At 39.1% G+C, this 7,382-nt stretch overlaps 1 long non-coding RNA gene across 1 annotated transcript; it reads right to left on the reverse strand.

Annotated features, from left to right (window-relative positions):
- Positions 1-6,253: 6,253 nt before the first annotated feature.
- On the reverse strand, positions 6,254-7,035 carry LOC129780247 (uncharacterized). Its single transcript, XR_008743873.1, has 2 exons — positions 6,909-7,035; positions 6,254-6,847 (listed from the first exon to the last, which is right to left on the reverse strand). It is a non-coding gene; the product is annotated as an uncharacterized LOC129780247 (long non-coding RNA).
- Between the last annotated feature and the right edge of the window lie 347 nt (positions 7,036-7,382).

The raw sequence follows: 7,382 nt of genomic DNA on the forward strand, positions 1-7,382 counted from the left end.
ACTCTACAATAAAAAATCATAAACAAGTGGTAATACGAAGGAACCATGGAAAATATCCCCGGTAGAGGACGCAAACGGATCCTATCTTCTGATGATGAACGAGTAATTGTGCGAACATTTCGAAAGAACCCTAAAACAAACATTCCTAAAATGACTACCGAAGTAGCCGGCATCTGTGGAAGATCTGTCAGCGCAGACACTGTCCGAAGAGCAGCATACAGGAACAATCTGAGAGGTCGGACCTCATGGTGCGGGGATACCTGCTCTACAATGTCCCAATCAACTCAAAACACCCCCGAAATCACCGGACTTGAACACTATTGAGTATCTATAGTGGGAAATCAAGAACCATCTGAAGAATAAAAATCCAGGGAACAAAGCGGTACTCGAAACAACGATTACGGAGATCTGGGAGGCACTTCCGTTGGACGCCAAAGGGAGGCCATAACAAATACTAGAGGATTTTTTGTTTGTATTTTAAACATGAAATAGAAATTTGACCATTTTAATTTTTTTTCTTATCACTTTGATAATTTTTTTTCTTATCACATGATAATAAAATGGATTGATTTTAAGATGAATATGATTCGCATTCCATTATTTACTTTTGAACCCCGAAAAACCCAAAATAGCAAAGCAGCACGAGGTGTATACAGTGTTTGGATATCTATCAATATCGAATTATACACATTGCGAGTAACCTCTCACGAATACATAACCAAAAATGAGTGGATAATTCAGATTCTTGTATAAATGACAGTACTCACTTGTGTTAGGATCTGCTACATTAGTTGAATATGAATCATTCGCTTTGCGTAGTCCGTATGATCCTGCTGTTTCATGATGCATGGACAGGTTCGATATGTATACACTCTGTCCAACTTCTATAAGACCAGGTGATGATCTTGCTGCTTTGTGTCATTGTAAACAAACAATACTTCAATTTATATTCTAGTGTGTTGGGATTGGTGACTACCATACACTGCATGACTTTCGTATGTGTGCGTGAGTTAACTTTTCCGACCGGGTTTTGGGTTTTTAAAAATAAATCTAACTACACTCGTCGACACCTAACTTCAGACTAACTTTATTGATTACATTAATGTTACAGTTCCCCCCAATAATTCTGCATGCACAGCAGCTCGTGGCGACGCTCAGCAAGTTCATCAATCGCCATCGATATCATTGAGAATGTGATATAAAAAATATGATGATCGCGGCTGTTGCCGCGTTGACGAATTCTGCTGACTCTGATGGCACCGTCGTTGGACTTTGACCAAGTCTGGCTAACAGCGTCGTTAACTCGCCCCTGCTTAGTGATGAACCTCCTGGGTCGCCCCGGTGCACAAAAAAAATGGAAGATGAGAAATTGGAGAAGTTACATGATGAAGATTCATGCCAGACACAAAAAGAACTGTTGTTGAGAATAACACAACAAGCAATTACATCGTTTCAAAAACAAGACAATTGGGTCCCATATTAGTTGAAGCCGAGAGGCATTGAAAGGCTCTTTTTCACCTGTGAACAACTGTTTCAGCGACAGAAAAGAAAAGGTTCCCCGCACCGAATCGTGACTGGTAACGAAAATTGGACACGGTACGACAATCCTAAGCGTTAAAAAAGCTCGAGTTAAGCCCAGCCTGATACTGCGATCAAATGCATTTGATTTAGTGATTTTTCAATCAAGTGCAATTAACAGGAAAGCTTCTGAAGATTATTCTTCCCCATCAGTAGGATATTTTTGTATTTAATATTGGATACGCGCCCAACGGAAAATATTTCGCATCGCGAAAATCATATAATTTTCAATCGATTATTGCTCAGTCGCTGAATGTTTCAAACTCAGAGAGTTCATTCGCCTCTAGTTTTCCTTGCAAATTGCCATCGTAAACCACACCTTCTCTCGATTCACGGACAAAAAGCATACTTAAGCGATACTATGGTGGTGAAACGCATTCATTTTTCGTGAGGACATCGACAAGACAACATCGGTACTGAACGAGCTGAACGAACTGAACGAGCTGAACGAGCTGCACAAGCTGGACGGCGAGGGACTGAGGGATTCATTACCTGGCCTGACCTGATCTGACCTGAAACGCATTCATAGAGACGTCGTTTAATCGTTCGATTAATTCAAATAATCGAATATCGAATAATTTAAAATCAAAATATGAATACATCGAATAGTTGTCATTGTAATCGCGATTAATCAAAGATAGTATTTTTCTCAAGTTTATCGCATTTTAGGTTAAGAATTAGGCTATATAATTTTTATATCCAATATTTTTTTTATCCAATAATGGAACATCGACAACCTGATGGACCACGCGACCAGAATGACAACATAATACGTGATTAATACAAGAAAAAAATATTCGCTCGATTAATCGAATATTGAAAGACAATTATTCGAATGAATCGAATATTGAAAAATGCCCCAACGATTAATCGATAATCGAATAAATGAAAAATTTAGACATCACTACGCATTCAGTTTGTTTGGAACTGTGAGGGAGCGCAGAAAAACCGATCCATCAGAAGGAGAAGAGAAGGCGACCAAGAGAGTATCAGCATCGAGTATCGAGGAGAATCTAGAAAGATGTTATCGTTGCTGAAAAATAATCTGCCAGTTCCCTTGGAATTGAAAATTACATTCAAGCGAAAGAGTTTATTATGTTTTCTATCCATATAATACTGCGACCAAATACATTTGGTTTTGTGATTCTTCAATCAAGTGCGATCAATGTAAAACCACGTCTTTCGGCAATTTATTAGTGGTGCAATGAATCTTAAGAATGAATTCCCACTCTACGCGCACTGGCAAACGAAGTTTACTCAACAATTTCTCAAACGAGTTTACTGAACAATTTCTCAGCAACAGATATTTTGTCTATTGGAAATGGAATACAAATCATATCACAATACAAGCAATGTATTATGTAATATACAGGGTTTTCCAACTTTAAATTCCGAAAGTAAATTGAAATAAAACACACTTAGAATTCGAATTTCGATGAAACTTTTATTTCAAATTAAAGTATGGTTTATGCCATTATGTGTGAAATACAACATCATTCAAATGTCCACCTAGGGCTTCCACGCACACCTTGATCCGGAACAGGTAATTTTCGATGACTTTTCGGCACATATGGGGCGGTATCTCGGTCATAACTTCAAGAATGTTGTCTTTCAAATGTTCAAGAGTTTGCGGAGAGTTGGCATAGACACGGTCTTTCGCATAACCCCACAAAAAAAAGTCTAGCGGGTTCAAATCGCATGATCTGGACGACCAATTGGCATCACGAAACGCGAAATTATGCGTCCCTCAAATTTAGTTCGCAATATGACCATGTTCGGTCGTGTTGTGTGACACGTGGCGCCGTCCTGCTGAAACCACATGTCATCCGTATCCATATCTTCAATTTGTGGCAAAAAAAAATCGGTTAACATGCGGCCATAGCGCTCACCATTCACAGTTACCGTCTCGCCGTCCTCATTTTTATATAAATACGGCCCGATGACTCCACCAGACCATAATGCGCACCAAACAGTGACTTTTGGCGGATGCAATGGCCTCTCAACAATCACGTGTGGATTCTCTGAGCACCATATACGGAAATTTTTGGTGTTCACATAGCCACCGAGCTCGAAATGTGCCTCATCGCTGAAGAAAATTTGATGCGAAAATTCAGCATTTTGCTGCTGTTGTTCGTTCACCCGATCGACGTATGCCCGACGCATTCCATGGTCACCACGCTCTAATTTTTGTACCAGTTGGACTTTATATGGATGTAGGTGCAAGTCCAAATGCAAAATTCGCCACAATGATGTGTTTGACAAGCCCGTGGAATCGAAACATTCGGGTCATCCTCCACACTGGCATCCTCCACACTGAATATTGTGCCTTCAACGTAACGCTCTCGTTATCGAAGTCCCCCAAATATTAATTTATTCATTCATTCAGAATGAATTCAGATTCCACTTCAAACAAATGATCACTGAATCAACTGAATCTACTGAATCAAATCGATAGTCCTTCGTCGCCCTTCCGGTTATACCACAGATATAACCCACTTCCTGTTTTTATGATAAAACATTGAAAAAAAACAGGAAGTGGGTTATATCTATGGTATAACCGCAATGGTGACGAAGGACTATCGTTGATTTAGTGATAATTTGTTTGAAGTTGAATCTGAATTCATTCTAAATGAATGAATAAATGAATATTTGGGGGACTTCGAAAACGAGAGCGTTACGTTGGAGGTACAAGGTTTTATGCATCCAATGTTGGATACGAAAAAATCCTACTGGTGGGGGAGTAATCTTCAGAAGCTTTCCTGCTAATTGCACTTGATTGAAAAATCACAGAACTAAATGTATTTGGTCGCAGTATTATATGGATAGAAAACATTAAAATAAACTCTTTCGCCTGCATGTAATTTTCAGTTCCCAGGGAGAACTGGCAGATTATTTTTCAGCAACGATTGAATATTTCCGGAATTTTCTCGATGCTGAATGGCATCCAAACGAAGAGTTCCGTGCGTGTATGTGTGTGTGTGGCGGCTGCTCCGATCTCTTCCCGGGGAACCGTTTGTGGAATCACTCTCCTGCTGATGGATTCCCTTCTGGCCTAAGGTGCACAAACAGACTCTTGGTGACAAAGAGCACACTGGATGACGCTTGGGAGTAGCAAACCATTCTCATTGTGCAAGTTTCGGTGATTCAAACTTTAAACAGTCAATAACGACGCCGGCCACGTCCTTACAGTCACCAGGGAAAGAAAAGGAATGTTAGTATGATATTAGCACCCAGAAGGATCGCCTCTATAGAATGGTTCACTTGTGATTATCATGGAAGGGATAGCTGGTAGTGGGGAGAGGTAAGAATTAGGATTCACGGCGGTAAGTGATGGGTTTCTATAAACACGGTTCTCAATAAGTCATAGGCAACCTGAAAAAGTCACCTGGAACATATATCTATAATAGAATCTGACGATTTTGCGATTTTCTAAATTTTGTACACACTCGAACACAACCGTTGCAATTTTTAAATTTCCCATATTTTTCCACCCAACGACGGAGAATATCTATGGGCAACCTGGGAAAGTCACAGAGAATAACCTCTCTAATAAAACGATCTTTGAGTACCGACATTTGAAGTCAGAAAAAGTATTATTCTTGTTTATCCCACAAAAAAAAGTGAATTCAATCTTCCTCGAAACGAAAACAATTTCCATTCTCCGATGATGAGGGGCGAGAAAATCCGCTCAAGCTCATTTCCGTAAGCCACGGCTCGACAGAGCTTTCAATCGGCACTATCTTTTTGTTTTTATCAAATCACACGGAACACGTGCCGCTCGCGAAGATCTAAATTACTGATGAAAATCTAAAAAAATCAATATCTAAACAGCTCGCTAAGCCGATGTTGTTAGTGACAGTGATTGGTACCAATTTTTTATGCTCCCTTATTGACGGACGTCCATCACTAATCCTCTCTTATGGACATAAAACTTTGCGGCATGGTTTTCGGAAACAATGGGCAGCTCTCTGGAGAAGCGAATGGAAACATCTCAATCGTAACACCCAACATGATTTGAGAGATTACCTCGAAATCTTTTTTTTTGTCTCACTTCACTTTGTACTCGCGGCTCGTGTTCAAAACTCACCACACCTGTCCAAGCTCCGGGATGTGATTAAAATAGATTTTAATCCACTGTGAAGAGAAGTTAGTAAATTGGTTAACATGGAAATTAATTAACATAAAATTACTTAATTAAATAAGTTCGTTTGGAGGAGAATCTCCAATGGGAAGCACTAGTCTCGGCGTGCGTCCGCTTCGAATGGATTACAACGCACTTCAAACATACGAATACTTTCAAGACCAGCGCGTCGAATCTTCCGCGGGGCCTGCAAGAGTCCCGACCGATCCCAATCACTCAAGTGTTATTCTTGTTGAGGATATCAGCATGACGCTTTTACAACAAAATCTTTTCCTTCTGCCTTCGCCGGTTTGATTTATGCATGTTCCTTCTGTTGTTGAATTATTTGTACTATTATTTGTTCCCCTTCCAAGTGAGCAAATCTCGAACCGAGTCCGCTGAGTCTCGGGGAATGGAACGAAACGTCAGATCGAGCGAAAGGAGCCCCGAAACGAGAACAATTTTCGTTACCCATTTTACGATTATTTATTATTTGCATATACGATGTTGATTTCCGTGTTTAAAATGTATATAAATAAAAACAACAATCATAAATAATATTCATTAAAATTCACTTCAATATATTTTATTGCCGGTGTGTCTCTTTTCCTTCATTCATACAGTTTTGGGATGCTCATTTTCAGTGTTTCGCAGAGAGTGCTCTTAATTTTGCATAACCCCCACCACCACTCCTTACGCTTCGTGTTGTTGTTTTGTTTTTTCCTTCTTCTGGTTGCCTTATTATGGTTGTTTAAACTGATGGGCCTGTTTTGTTGCGTTGTGATTTTTACTCGCATTCATCTCACTTTCATGCATTTTTTGGTCTGAAGGAGCTTTTATATTAATTCTTTATTTCCCCAGAAGGCTGGGTCACATCACGATATTTTAATACGAAATTATATGATTTACAGGGAGTTTTCAAAATATAGCCGAGTTTAATTGAATGTCATATAACCAGTTTTTGAATTATCTTTTTCTAATAGGAGAACTGGTGGTGTTAGATGAACTACTGGAATCGGTAATGTTAGATGGTGTAGTTCCATTGAGCCCATTTCGACGGCGAAAGTCGTCAAAAATTTTTTGCTTAAAATCTTTTAAAAGAGCCTGTATTTCTGGGCTAGATGTACGCCTTCTTTGCGACGAGACGATCTGAAAATAAAAATCCACATACATTTTTGGAATATATTGCATAGATAGTTTGATATGTTACCAGTGCCGAACATACGATCAGTATGAAGCACAACCGTTTTGAGGACAACATCGAGTTATATTGCAAAGAAAAATTTCAAGTTGATAAGATACGAGCGCTTAACCAACTGACACAAATTGTGCTACGCGAATGACAATTTATATACGAAATGAGAGCGGTTATATTGCGTTCTGCATATGCATTTTAATGATGTTGACTGAATAAAAGGTGTTTGAGCAGAGAGTAAACATAAAGTGGCGAGGATAGTGGCAGCAAGTGTGATTCGCGTTGGGATATTTTTTCGAAGGAACTGCATTCCAGAAAATTTGCTACAGAAATAAGTTTCACAAGATGCAAAGGTATTCTAATACCTTTGTAATTAGTATTCTAATATCAATGATCGAAATAATACAAATTCCAAACCAAGTTAAACGAGTAAATTGTATCTTCAATAGCAGATGATGCGACTTGCATAGTTTCAGTGAAGACTATTTT

The sequence above is a fragment of the Toxorhynchites rutilus genome, chromosome 3 (assembly GCF_029784135.1).
Source record: "Toxorhynchites rutilus septentrionalis strain SRP chromosome 3, ASM2978413v1, whole genome shotgun sequence".
Lineage (NCBI taxonomy): Eukaryota > Metazoa > Arthropoda > Insecta > Diptera > Culicidae > Toxorhynchites > Toxorhynchites rutilus.